The sequence below is a fragment of the Lissotriton vulgaris genome, chromosome 2_1, assembly GCF_964263255.1.
Source record: "Lissotriton vulgaris chromosome 2_1, aLisVul1.2, whole genome shotgun sequence".
Lineage (NCBI taxonomy): Eukaryota > Metazoa > Chordata > Amphibia > Caudata > Salamandridae > Lissotriton > Lissotriton vulgaris.
The window spans coordinates 1,111,857,382-1,111,872,777 of NC_141687.1; positions in this window are offsets into that span (position 1 = coordinate 1,111,857,382).

Sequence of the window (15,396 nt, forward strand, 5' to 3'; positions counted from 1 at the left end):
GGTTGTACTGGGAGTCTCTGTATTATGCTGTTCCGTTCCATGCCATAACCTCAGTCTTTGTGGCGTTAACTTCATAGCCAGAGATGTTACCAAATTGTTGAGCTAAGTTTATGACTGTCGGGAACGCTATGCTGATATCAGAGGTTATGATCATAAGATCATCAGCATACAAAGATACTTTTTTTCCCCAATCTCTATACTTAAATGGAACGATGTTAATATCATCACGAATTATTTGAGCAAATGGCTCTATATAGATATCGAAAAGTAGAGGGGAAAGCGGGCAGCCCTGCCGAGTGCCCCTTGTGATGGTAAATGGTTCCGACAGTCCGCCATTAACCAAGACTGAGGCCGATGGGCTATGGTACAGTAATTCAACCGCTCTGCGAAAGGCCCTGCCAACGCCAAATTTTTCCAAGGCCCCCGACAAGTATACCCAATTGACCCTGTCGAAGGCCTTGGCTGCGTCCAAGGTGAGAATGGCCAAGGGTTGCGATGAACTGGTTGCCATATCAATCGCTCCTATTAAGTCATATATCAACTCATAGAGTTGACGACCTTTAACAAAGCCCTTTTGGTTAGAATGTAGCACTGCGGGGGCTACCTGACCTAATCTCTTGGCTAGTAAAGACGCGAAGATCTTATAGTCAGCGTTAAGAACTGAAATTGGGCGATAGGAGCTGCAGGCGGTGGATGCCTTCCCTGGTTTCAGAATAAGCGTAATAGAAGCTTTGTTCCATGATGTAGGGGGTAAATCGCCATCTTCCAGAATTTGATTGAATAACTTGGTGAGGAAGGGAGCGATATCTGCTGCTATATGTTTATATATCTGTTGTATGAATTTTGAGGCTTCAGCACACCCATAAGTTTCCAATATGCTGGCTCCATTGTTGCTCTATTATTTGTTTGCCCCATTTCTCCATGGGATGCATACATCATGACTCTCCAGGGTTTATCCTTTCCCGAGAGCAGTGATCAACTACTCCTAAACGTACTCATTAGCCATTTTAAGGCATTGTTTCGGGACTCGTTTTTTAGTTCTTCAAGAGCACTTTTAATGAGAACTCCTGTTATGTTTTACCTGCGCTGCACACTGTACATACCACATACAACAAAGTGAGCTCAATCCCTGACTCCCACATTAGCCAAGCTTTTCCCCAGGGCAGCACAGCACTCACCTACTGTATCTCTAACCCTACCCACGTTCAACGTTTCTCGTCTTCTCTGCAAGCGATGGTTGCTAACCACTGATATCACTTTGAAGGCCATAGATTTTGAGAAGCTTGCTTACAGCACACCCTTTGTAAAGTACCCAAACTGAGATAAAACATGAATAGTAACTAAACTGAAAAACATGGTGAAACTGTTAGGTAAATAAAGCAGAAACATTTGAAAAGTTTTTTTATATTTTATTTTATGATTGTTTACAATTTTTTATATAGTGATTCAAATGCTAGCACCAAAGTTGGTAATGCTCTTTCATATTTACTTTTTGTTATAAAATTCCTGATAAGAAAGATGGCTGCATCCAATGTATACTACCCCAGCCTTTAACTAATGCTCTGTGTTAGTGTTGTCCTTTGTCTATCTCTAACAACTCTGCTAATAGTGCCATTACAGCTTCAACCCTGAGATATAACATGACATACATATGTAGTTTCAAAGCATTATTCTCATGGGAGTTGCAGTTTGCTAACAGCGTATTTAAATGTTAGCCGACATTTACCATACTTCATGAGCTTTTCTCAAGCTGACACAGAGTATTGTTGCTTTAAATATTGGAGTGTGTGGAGACAGTAAAACATAGGGAAATAGGGAACAAGAAAAAGAGAAAGAAACCAAGGTAAGTACAATGTTTTTGTGGTGCTTTATTTCCCTGCTTGTAAGCTGCATTACTTAATTTGCTGCTTCTGCATATAGTATAGTAGTGTGTAGCTAAGCTGTAACCTTTCTCTATGATGATCATTTTCCATGTGTTTTTCTTCTTTAGTGCTCCTTCATTTTTGTTTTTATGAATTTACTTAACTGCCAATTCTTATTTTGTTCTCCTTTTATTCATCTACTCTGCCATCGTGCCTTTTTTCAAAGTGTCACTTTCCTTATCTGGGAGTACGTTGTTGTTTTCTTTAGTGCACTCCCCATGCCAATGTCAAAGAACCAGGCATTGGCCAATAAACAATGACAACGCCAATAGTTCTCTCATTGCGAGACCTAGTGGATTTGCCAATGCTTGTTACTGTTGAGTTCCCTGACTAAAACAAACATTGCCTGCAGCAATCTCAAATCCATGCAGTTTTCCATACCTTACAAAACAATTCCACAGCGTGTCTTTATACGCTCAAAACTGAGCTGATTTGTAAACATGGGGCAATTTTTTGGTTATCTAATTCACTAATTGGGGCCACTTATATTTTTGTGCCCAGGTTTATTTTCTGTCCCACTCGACCCTCGAGAGGAAAGGGAGATAGAAGCAAGGCATGAAACAATGGTAGAAGCAGTGATGATAATTAGGACAAAGAAGAGGGATAGTGAGAGTTGGTGGGAGGTGATGGAAAAACATTAAAAGTAATATGAAAAAGTGATAGCAAATTGTTTCGAGGTTAGTGACAAATGCTGGGCTAAAATGATTGAGACAGTGGAGAGTGACTGAAGGATGGGTAAACAGGAAGGGGGGAAACACGGAAAGATGGGCTGATGCGAATCGGGGGGCATATTACCCTAGGGGGGCGATAGGCAATTATTGCCAATTTACGGGCCGTTTTCGACCGCTAAGCGGCGATAATTCTATCGCCCTATTAGCTTTTAGGCAATAGCGAGCGGTTTGGGGCTCGCTTTGCATGTCAATGATGTTTATCGCTAATGACATGCAAAGAGGGCGTACCCAACCAGTTAGCGACTGAAAGCAGTCGCTAACGTCGCTATCGCCTATTAGCAAGGCAGGCGTAGGGTTGGAAATATTCACGCTAAGTGCGAATATCCTCAAATACACCTGTCCAGACCAGTTCTTAACCATGTTATCCAATGAGAGGTGGATAAATGGCTAAGGAGCAACAGGGGGGAACAACAGGCTTACCTGACGCCTTGGCCATCGGGCATTGCCGTGAGGGGAACGGCGGAAAAAGCAGCAGCAGGAGACACGCGGCGGGAGGCGAGGAGGCGTCCCGTGTTACCGGACCACACCTCCCAGCATTCCCTCAGCAACCAGCGCGCCCGTGACGCGCAGTGAGCGCCGGAGGCGCCGATTAAAGGCTGACCCCCCGGGAGCCCAGTGGGGGAACAACAGGCTTACCTGACGCCTTGGCCATTGGGCATTTCCGTGAGGGGAATGGCGGAAAAAGCAGCAGCAGGAGACACACGGCGGGAGGCGAGGAGGCGTCCCGTGTTACCGGACCACACCTCCCAGCATTCCCTCAGCAACCAGCGCGCCCGTGACGCGCAGTGAGCGCCGGAGGCGCCGATTAAAGGCTGACCCCCCGGGAGCCCAGTGGGGGAACAACAGGCTTACCTGACGCCTTGGCCATCGGGCATTGCCGTGAGGGGAACGGCGGAAAAAGCAGCAGCAGGAGACACACGGCGGGAGGCGAGGAGGCGTCCCGTGTTACCGGACCACACCTCCCAGCATTCCCTCAGCAACCAGCGCGCCCGTGATGCGCAGTGAGCGCCGGAGGCGCCGATTAAAGGCTGACACCCCCTATCGCCCCGCGAGTCGCGCGCGGGAGCGACCGGGAGAAGCCCGGGACAAGGGCGGGACAGTCTACGGCAGTCCACGGCAAGTCCAGGCAGGGCTGGGCCACCCACCGTACATCTCCTGCAAACATGGGTAAGCGGAAAAGCGGAGCTACCGCAGACGATGGCGGGAAAAAGGCTAAAGTGGCTAAACAATCTGACTCCATCCTGTCCTACCTTACTTCTGCGGTGGGGGCTTTAACTAAAGAAATTGCCACAGCACAGCAAGAACTGGGTTTAATAGCTAAGTCCCCTTCCTCAGCTATATTACCCGAAGCACAAGCCATCCCTTTAGAGCCTGATGTCATCATAACAAAACCCATTACTGCTACTGTTTCCACTTTACCTCAAGCTTGTGCATCCCAAACTTTGCTTCCCACTGTGAGTCTGGACCCTTTGGGAATTTCAAAATCGTCCTCGAAAAAACGTAAGAAGAGGGAGGTCCCTCCTCGAGTTACTCATGGGATGGAGGAGTCCCTGAAGGACCTTATTGAGGCTCTTTTCGAGGAACGGATTGAACCCCTTTTAGTGGGAATTGCAAAGGACATAGTAGACACTATGAACACATGTCTCGAAGGCTTGCTAAAAAAATGTGTCTTGATAGATGATATAGTAAAAAAACTTGATAGCTTGCATCTTGGCGATAAAAAGGTCGTAGATTGTCACAGAGCACAGCAGTTACCATCACCACCCCTTGAGGCCACTTCCGAGCCCATGGAATTAAACATAGTAGGCTTACAGGTTCCCCAACCACCCATACTTATTACCCGACAGGAGGTCCCCTCAACATCAGGGGAAACTAATTACGTGGGAAGCAAGATTCATCTAAATCTGCCCCCTGCGGTAGTACCCTATGTAGCTGTTTTTCTATGGGTGACCCCGCTAAGGCAAGGCGAGGAGGAGTCAACTCCCGCACTTATAGGAAAAGCAAAAAAATGGTGCGATGACCTAAGTAGCGGTGACTCAAACACATCCTCTAGCATCATAGCCGCAAGAAGGGTAGGATGGGTGGGAAAACGGGCTAAAAATGTGAAAGGTGACTGTGTGGTGATAAACTTCAATAACGACCATTGCCCGAGTACCCTGTTCTGGGATGGATCAGATATTAAGGAAAGCGACAGTCTCAGGGCAGTTCCATTAGGCTTCTTTTACCCCCCACAGCCCCACTTTAATCCACATAGGATGCCCCCCCCAAATATGGTCCCAGCAGCTAATGGGTGGCAAACTGTAACTAGGAAAGCGAGTCGAAATTCACCAACGTACCATAACACAGGCCCTATTATGGATCTGGTTAATCGTTTTAATCCTTTAAGTGACTTGAACACTAACGATTGACTACCCACACCCCTAACATCACCTACAATAGCCATGCCTGAGAGGGTAACTTCCCTACCATGTACATTTATGACCTGGAACGTTGCAGGAATAAGAGCTAAAAGATCGGACCCTACTTGGATACAATATATTTCTAAACATAAGGTCATAGCGCTGCAAGAAACATGGGACACTTCACTTTCCTTTTCCCTAGATGGCTTCCTAAGTTTCATAATACCCGCTAGTACCAGTAACGCGGGGAGAGCAAAAGGGGGGCTTATTACATTTTTTTCTTTAGACCTAGCAGGAACTTTTATACTACTGAATTCAGGTTCCCCAAACATTCTAGCAATAGAATGGACAGTCTCCCCAAGCTGTATCATACTAGTAATTAATTTTTACAACGCCTGGGGTGGACCAAATGAATTTGAACACGTGCATTGTTTGGAGAACTTGATAAATAAATACAGTCAAAATTCACATACTCCTTTCGAAATTTTTTTAATGGGTGATTTTAATAGCCACAAATGTCAACTGCCCTGTCAATCACTAGATGCAGATTCTCCTGCCGGAGTCTGCATTCCTCACTTTGAACACACCAAAATGGGGGAGTCACTTGACCTATTGTGTGCCAATTTTAATATATACGATTCATACAAAACTGCTTCTAATGAGAAGGTCCCCACCTTTAAAGGCACAACTAAGGGGACGATAATTGATTACATATTTATGTCCGTAGGCTTAATCTCAAAGACAAGTGACTATAAAGTTACTGTCTCACCCCATAGTGATCATAACCCTCTGTTAACTGCAATACACTGGAGTGACTTATGGCGCAGACAGGTGGATCAGCCCCGGGTTTGCGCCTTGGCGGTGCCCAGTGATCAGGGCAGACGGCTCAGATGGGGTATGGCCATGGAGGAACGGTTTATGGAAACCTTACTTCCCAAAATTGAGGGACCAATAGAAACTTGTCTAGACCAAACTGCCTCGAACCTTCAGGTTGTCACAGCTTTTAATTGTATCTGTGCACAAACCGTCAGGGATCTTACAAAACCCAAATCTAAGTACCCCACAAAGCCCCACAAATGGTTTGATAGCAAATGCTCAAGGGCACATAGAGAATTGAAACTGGCCCTTAAGGCCAAGGAAAGGGATAAAGAATTAATCTCTAATCTGAGACGGGCCTATAAAGCCAATGTGAGGGCAAGGAAAAATTAGATCAAGAACAATGCATGGAATGATCTACTCAATGTAGATGTTCTAAAAAATAGTAAACAGTTCTGGGAAATCATTAACCACTCCTTTTTTACAGGGGAGAACAATCTGAACACAGATTGTGTAATTCCCTATGAGAGATGGGTACAGCATTTTAGCAATATTTATGGGGGTGAACCATTAGTCTGCCCAAGTACTATTGAGGTGGCTCACTGTGCAGCCACAGTGGTATTTACGGAAGAGCAAGTCCTAAAAGCCATTATGGATACCACAAAAAATAAGGCACCAGGCCCTGATGGTGTCCCGGCAGACTTTTTTAAATATTGCCCAGTACTCTCGAGTAAAGTACTGACCAGAGTGTTCAGAGCAGCAGCCGAAGGATCCATACCTCAAACATGGGCAACATCCATAATAGTTCCCATCTTTAAGAAGGGAAATCGGGAGGACCCCGGGTGCTATCGCCCAATTTCCCTTATCGACTCTACTTTTAAAATCTTAGGTAGAGTCCTTTTGGTCCAACTAAGGGAAAATTTAGAACTAAATGGGGGACTCTCGAACATTCAATACGGCTTTCGTGAGAATAGGGGGACATTGGAACAATGTTCCAATCTCCACCTTCTAGTCTCCAGGTATACGGTGGTCGGGGAGGGGTCAGTTTACTTGGCCTTTATGGACCTCTCCTCGGCCTTCGACCTGGTGAATAGGAGTAAGTTATGGACTATTCTACTAGAGCTAGGTATAGAGGAGCCCTTGGTGGCATTTATGGCAAGGTTACACCAAGATCTCAAGGCAAAAATAAGAGTCACCAGGGACGGAAGGTGCACGGAAAGTTTTAAATCTGAAAAAGGGGGGCGTGGCCAAGATGGTGGGGTGAGCGGACGCTTCCTCCCATAGCTCCTCCGGCCCAGCTCAGCCTGAGCCCTGATTTCTGCGCTTCTCTCCCCCCGCGGCTGCACCGCGGGTGAGAGGACTGTGCCGGAGCTCGAGGGGCACATTTTGGTGCCACTTTGACTTCTGTGGCCCCGGGGGAAGTTCCCGAAAAGTTTATTCGGAGATCGCTCCGAGGAGTAGAGCCCGGGTCGCCCCGAGGAGAAGAGCCTGGAGGCGGAGCGTAGTGCGGCGCTGTCCGCGCGCCTCGGCTGGCCCGAGTGCTGAAAAGCGGAAAGCCGGAGATCCCGAGGGAGCGGACTAGACGGACTCCGCGGAGTGAGGTGGCTTCCTGGCCGGTGCCCTGGTGGCGGGCACCATTGCTGGGCGACGGACCTTAGCCCTGCACCGGCGGTCTCCCCCCTCCCGGGGTCTCGAAGGGTGACGACTTGCGAACTCCGCGCCTGGAGGCGCTGGATGGCGGAGTTCGAGCAGTGCCCGAGCCGGGCAAATCCACTGGTGGTGGAGGGAGGCATCGGTTTTATACTTTCCGGACTCGTTACCATTTGAGAGTCGCCCACGGACTTGCTGGCCCGGGCTGCCTTCTTGGGTCCCACCCTCCCGCCATCTTGTCTTTGTGTGCTGAGCCCAGTGACCCCGACCCGCGCCCTTCTCACACGGGAGCCTCGGCTCGTCCTGGCACCAACTCATCGGCTGCCCTCCCTGGGAGCACGAGGCGGGAGGCCTACACTTCGGACGTTGCTGCCTGCCCTACTGGCCCGGGGGCCGTCTTGCCCCAGGCTCAGACCGCCATCTTGTCGCCTGTGACGCACTACCCTTGTCCTCGGCGAGGGCCTCACATCTGGTGCCCGCGAGCGGCGGCGCTCGCCTACAGCAACTGACCCTGGGCTTTGCCGGGCCCCAAGATGACTGGAAGACGTGGCGCGGCACGAGGAGATCGCACTTTGCCGGAAATGCTCGGCAGGACCCAGCAACTACGCGACAGGACGCAGCCGTCCCCGGGGGCCTCCCGGGCATCAACGGACGCAACTGTGGGCGAGCCGCCGGTCACGCGGTCCTTCATGGAGGACTTATTCAGCTCCCTCAAGGAGGAATTTCAAACTCTTAAGACCGAAGTGGCTGGAGAGGTCCGGGAGGTGCGCAGGGAGGTCGAGGGCCTGGGCGAGCGGGTCGATGCTGTGGAGACGGCGGCTCAACGTCGCGATGAGGAGATAACCCATCTCCAGCAGGACGTCCTCCGCCTCCGGGAGCAATGTGTCGAGCTCCAGGCCCATTCGGAGGACCTCGAGAACAGGTCCAGGCGGAACAACATCCGGGTGCGGGGTGTTCCATCCGCGGATGAAGGTGCGGACCTAGTGGCTTATCTGCAGGACCTGTTCCGCGACATCTTGGAGGAAGGAGCGGATTTCCCAATCCGCATTGACAGAGCACACAGGGTGGGCCGCCAACGCCAGTCATCGGCACCCCCGCCTGATATCCTGGCATTCTTGCCGGATTTCCCCCTAAAGGAGCGCATCATGACGGAGGCCCGCAGGAAGCAACCACTGACCTTTCGAGAAAGACCTGTGGCGCTCTATCAGGACCTGTCCGCCATCACACTGCAGAAGCGCAGGTCTTTCCGCATCGCTACGGACTTTCTGCGAGAGCACGAGACAGCCTATTCCTGGGGTCACCCCTTCCGTCTTATCTTTCGATGGAATGGGGTGCTGCATCAGCTGCGCTCCTTACAAGATGTCTGCGGAGTGCTGGGCCTTACTGCTACGGAGGAGGAAGGGGCTACACCCGCATGGCGGCGTCCCGAGCGGCGGGGCCGACGGAGGTCGAGAAGGCGCCCATCGTCAGCGCCAGCGAGTCGTCCAGACTCGCCCACCATCAGAGCTGAAATGGCGGAGGCCCTGAGGACTGCGGCCAGGAACTTGCCTGAATCTACTGGTGTGGCCTTAACGGCCTAACTTTTCTCCGGAGGGAGAGGCTCTTAGCTTTAACGATGCTGGGCTGGGGGCTGGGGGGGCGAGGGGGGTGGTGTGTGGCTGGACGTCCACTTGACTGTTTTCTGCAGACTCGCCAATTTGGGCTAGACTGAGACTATGGGGTGCTGTTTTCTGCTTTTTGTTTTGGCTGGTTGCCATGAGTGGGTTTTGGGGGGGTTTCACTGTTGGTTTGTTGTGGGGGGGGTCCCGTCCGAAACTGTCCGAACGTGTACGATGCCGCTTCTGGCCTTCCCTGGGCCCCTGCCCCGCGCGCCCCCTCCGCTGATCCCCCGCCTGCTGCATAGCGCGTTGTTTCCCTGGAGGCGATGCCACCCCTGAAAGTAGTGACCCTTAATGTTAAGGGTCTGAATAACCCCGTGAAGCGTAGGGCGATCCTCTCCCTGTTGGAGGGGTCGCAGGCGGATATCTGCCTCCTGCAGGAGACCCATTTGCTTCCCAGAGATTGCCATAGGTTGCGCTCTGCCAAGTTCCCCACGCAACTCTTTTCCTCTGCTGCGACTAAGACCGCTGGGGTGGCCATTCTTCTAGCCAGCTCCTTTAGGGGGGAGGTGTTGTATAAACATGCTGAGCAGAAGGGGAGGCTTTTGGTGTATCGCATGCACTTCGGAGGTGTTGCCTTTACGGTTGGTTCGGTTTACAGCCCCAACGACCACCAGGATCGTTTCCTGGAATCAGTGTTGGTGGACGTTACTGCCTCGCCCGATCGCAATATTATCTTGGGGGGAGACCTGAATATGGTCTTCGACTCCACTCTAGATAGGTCTGCCCAGCGCTTTCCGCAGACAGGGGAGCTTTCTAAGGTGGTACAGGACCAGATTGCAGAGATGGACCTGCATGACCTCTGGCGCACCATGCATCCCACCGTTAGGGACTACTCATATTTTTCCCACGCACACCGCACTTATTCGCGGTTGGATTATCTTTTGGTGAGCGGCCCGCTTCGCTCGGCCGCCACGGCGGCGGACATCGGGGTCTTGTCCCTGTCCGATCATGCGCCGGTTTCCGGGGTCTTTGCTTGGCCGGCGGCCCCCCCTCCAGAGGGATGTGGCGGCTTCAGGACACGCTTCTCCATAAGAAATCGGTAGTGAAGCGAGTGGAGGAAGTCATCCAGGACTACCTGACCCACAATAACAACTCTGACACGTCCCTGGCTACGCAGTGGGCGGCTTTGAAAACAGTCGTCAGGGGAGAGTTTATCTCCATTTCCTCGGCGGAAAACAAGGAACGCCAGCGCAAGAGGGAGGAACTGACGGCGCAGGTTAGGGAGCTTGAGCAGGTCCACCGCCGAACGGGGGCTCCTCGTGTTTGGAAGCAACTGAAGGCGGCACGGAAACTCCTCTCTGCGTTGGATCTAGATCGGGCGGAGTACGCAGCGCTGTGCCTGAAACATGCCTTTTACACCGGCGGAGACAGGTGCGGTAAGCTCCTGGCCCATAGGCTCAGGGCTGCGCAGCAACGCAATGTGGTGAAGGAGCTGGTGGGAGTGGATGGGATCCCGGTTTCCGGTGACGCGGAGGTGGCAGATACCTTTCGTTCCTTTTACGAGGCACTGTACGCTTCAGAACCTTCCCCACCGGGAGAGGCTGAGGCCTATTTGGAATCCGTGACCCTCCCGGCCTTGGACCCCTCCCAGGCGGACCACCTTGAGAGGGACATTCACGTGGAGGAGGTCATCTCCGCGATCGCACGGCTGAAGCATGGTAAAGCCCCGGGCCCGGATGGCTACACGGCCTTGTTCTACAAGACCTTCTGTCCCACCGTCGCTCCTCTCCTGGCTCGCTTGTTCAATTCCTTCTCCGAACCGGGTGCCATTCCACCGGACCTCCTCTCGGCGACTGTGTCGGTTATCCCCAAGCCGGGGAAGGACCGGACCTTGTGCGGCTCGTACCGGCCCATTTCGCTCCTAAATGTGGACCTCAAGCTTTACACCGGAATCTTGGCGGCCAGACTGGGTCTGCATCTACCAGGTTTGGTGGAGGTGGATCAGGCCGGTTTTGTACCCGGTAGGCAGACGGTCGACAACACAAAGAGGGTGACGCACGTGCTGGAAAAGGCCTTGCGCGTCCCGGGGGAGCGGATGCTGCTATCGGTCGACGCGGAGAAGGCCTTTGATAGGGTTCATTGGCCCTACCTCGAGCTGGTTCTTGGGAAACTGGGGATCGGCGAGAAGTTCCGCACTATGGTCTTTAACTGCTATAGGAGACCGTCGGCGTCAGTACGTGTCAATGGACACAGCTCCAGCAGCTTCGCCATTGAGCGCGGCACGAGACAGGGTTGCCCCCTCTCGCCGCTCCTCTTTGCCCTTTATATGGAGCCGTTTGCGCAAAGGATCCGCGACAACCCGGACGCTATTGGGGTGAAGATGGGGCAATACACACATACTGTCAGCTTATACGCGGACGATGTCTTGCTGACCCTAGATGACCCCAGGCGGTCACTCCCTGCCTGCGTCCAGGAACTGAACGCTTTTGCCCGCGTCGCGGGCTTTAAAATGAACATGGCTAAGTCGGCTGCACTGGATGTGTCGCTCTCTGCCGACGCCAGGCGGGACCTTCAAAGTCTCTTCCCTTTGCAGTGGTCCTCCTCCACGGTGCCTTACTTGGGCATTTTGCTTGCTCCCTCCCTGCCTGCCATGGTCGCAGCTAACTATTCCTCTCTGGGCAAAAAGATCAAAGGGGAACTCGGCCGATGGAACAAGGGCCTACTCTCGTGGCTGGGCCGTATCGCAGCGGTGAAGATGACGATACTGCCCCAGATCCTGTATCTTTTTCGCGCTCTACCTCTTCAGCCCCCCGTGGGTTGGATACGGCAGACGCAGGCAGACATCTCCCGCTTTGTGTGGCAGGGCCGTAAGCCTCGGATGAAGCGGGTCCTCTCCATGCTTGCCCCGGAGGCGGGAGGTCTCGGAGTCCCGGACCTCCGGAAGTACTTTCAGGCGGCGCAGCTCCGGTACCTAGTGGAGTGGAGCCGGTGGGAATCGGACAAACACTGGCTCTTTCAAGACCAGGCAGTTGCAGGCCGTACCCTCCAGGAGGTCCCGTTCCTGCGGCGCATTCATCGCCCACCTAATCTCTATGCCTCCTTTATCACCCGGGTCCCGCTAAGAGTGTGGGACGCGGTGTGTGAGCTTCGGGAGCTCACCACTTTTCCATCGCCGTTCACTCCCATTGCTGGCAACCCGGACTTCACTCCGGGTCTGGAGCCGGGGGCCTTTTCCCACTGGGTGAGTGCGGGATGCAGAGCGCTTTTCCAGATCTACGGGCCGGAGGGCGTGCTCCCCTTCCAGCAGCTCCGACAGGAGTTTGGCCTGACGGAAGGGGACAGACTGCGTTATATGCAAGTCCGCCACTGGGCTCTTCAACCCCCAGTGCGTGACGTCGCCGCCCGTTCGATTACGCCCTATGAGCGATGGTTGGTAACCCGGGCCTCGGACGCCAAACTCATCACTGATTTGTATAAGTTTCTCCAACCCCCGCCGTTTCATTACCATAACCCAGGGAGGGAGCGCTGGCACAGGGAACTGGGCAGGACCCTGAGCCACAAGGAGTGGGACAAGATTGCATATCGGGCGAGGCACTCTGCGTACCACACTGGGCTGACGGAAACCCTCACTAAAGTATCCACCTATTGGTACTATTGGCTCTAGGAGATGCGCAAAATAGGCGATAAGGGTTGCTGGCGCGGCTGCGGACAGGAGGGCACCCTCATGCACATTCTCTGGGAGTGCCCGGTGCTGTCGGCCTACTGGAAGGAAGTCTTAGATGAGGTGGATAGGCATTTTGAGATCGAGCTTCCGCGCTTCCCCGCGTATGTCTTGCTTGGCCTCCCCAATGACCTGATGTACCCGTTGAAATCCCGCAGGGGCAGGCAGATTGCGATTGCGCTAGGCTCCGCCGTTCAGAACATACTTGTACTTTGGCGCACCCCCACTGCCCCCTCTATCACTGGTTGGCTGCATAGGCTCTGGCAGGTACTGGGCATGGAGAAGATGTCGCTGACGGTGGCTGGGAATGTTGACCAGTTTGAGGAGCTCTGGCATCCCTTTTTGGCACTGCTGTCCAAGGAATTTCGCGAGCTTACGTGTCCACGGTACTTGCGCCTCCTTAGGCTGACGCCGCCGGCGCCAGCGGCGGAGTGAGTGTGCGGATTGGGGGCCGAGGGTCGGGGGTGGGAAGTGGAGTTATATGCTTCTAATGCTGACTTTCGGACGGGGATGTTGGGGTGTTGTTTTCTTTCCTCTCCTTCTTTGCTTTTCTTTCTCCTTCTTTTCTGGGGTCTAGGGGCTGGTGGAACGGTATGCTTCTCTTTTACTGTGTCGCGGAGTCCTATTCTGGCTTGGCCTTGCCTAGGGAGTGGGGGCCTACAGGGGGGTCGTTCACAATGCCTTATCGCCTTATGTCTTTGCCTTGTTACCCTCTGGGGCATCCTGCCTCCCTCTTTTTCTTCTGACTCGCTGCAATGTTTTGCTTTTTGTACTGTATGTTTACCTGACTTCCTGATCCCCTCCCCGTGTTTTTTTTATGCCTTAATAAAATACTTTAAACCTAAATCTGAAAAAGGGGTGCGCCAGGGTTGCATCCTGGCCCCCCTTCTTTTTACTATTTATATAAATGGCCTGGGGAAACACCTAGAAACAGGATTGGCTGATGTTCCCCGTGTAGGAGGAGCTCAGATCCCAGCCCTCCTATACGCGGACGATGCCGTCCTGATAGCACGAACAGGGATTAGCCTACAGATTCTTCTGGACCGCTTTGGTTCCTTTATGGAGAATCTAGACTTGAAAATCAACGTCTCCAAGTCCCACACTATGATTATTGGTCGTAAAGTAAATATGTTGCAGAAAAAAACTTTTATTTGCAAAGGGGAGATTCTCTCTAGGGTTCCAGTCTTTCCTTACCTGGGAGTCCTTTTTGATCAAAGAGGGTCCTGGGCCCCCCAGATCAAAGCAAAAAGTCTTAGCTTAGCACGATCCTCATCAGCCCTGCTGGCCTTTACAAAAAGACTGGGAGCCAAACCAATGGAGGCGGTGATTAAAATATACAACAGTAAGTGCGTTCCAATCGCTATGTATGGATCTGCGATTTGGGGTTATGCAGGGACGGCAAAAATACAGAGGGTAGAAAACGGTATCATTAGGAACATTTTATCTGTCCCTGATTCCACACCCACTTTCTCTATCCATGAGGAAATAGGTTTACCATATATCTCTGATAAACTAAAATGAGCCCCCCTCCTTTTCTGGGCCAAAACATGGTTGAACCCCGAGCTGACGCTAAACCATGCCATCCTTAAGGACGTCATTGCAAGGGATAACGCCATGAGAATTCCCTGGCTAAAATATATTAAATCTACATTACTAATGCTGGGGAGACCGGAACTTTTTAACGACCCATCCAGCATCAGGAGGGAGAATGTCAGATTGATTAAGCAGATGTTTCTGGAGAGGGTTCGTATGGATAGAGAAGAATTGGAATTGAGGAAACCCATGGTGAGGGCACATATTGTTTTAACGACTTCGCCCACCATGGAACCCTATTTAAAAATCGTGACTAATCCTCTTCATAGACTCCTACTAACTAAATTCAGGATGAACTTAATCCATTACTCTCTAGGAAATTTTCCGGTGTGGTCAAAACCTGATGATGGTCCGCCATGCGGATGTGATCAATTTTCAGTTCAAGACACCCTTCATTTTATATTTTTTTGTGACTTTTATAGCAGCGAAAGGAAAAAATATGTATTCCCTGTTTTGAAAGCGGCGGGCTTTACTCAAATAAGGCCAGCCTTAATCTTCCTCCAAATGTTAGCAGATTCCTACACCATGTTTAGTGTTGCTTGCTATCTAACCGCTGCATTTAGATCTAGGAAAAAAAGACTACCCCAGATAGACCTGTTTTAACTCAAATTTGTTCTTAAAGGAAAATTTTTAATATTTGTAAATAGATTTGTACTTTTGTGTAACAATCTGATGAAATGTAATCATTAAGCAGAAAACTTTTTTGTAATGAGATCGAGTGATGTTTTTAAAAAAATTGTATCTGTGTTTGCTTTATGTCTTTTATGATTTTAACAAAAATCGAATAAAGAGTATTTTGACTGACTGGCTAAGGAGCATTTCGTCGCTAATGTGTGAATATCGCTGTATTCTCAGCGATATTCACGCGTTTAGCCGCTATCGCTGGATATTTTAGCACAATGGAGAAAAACATTGCTAATAGCATGTTTTCTCCGCTAACATATCCAGCGATAGGCAGAGATA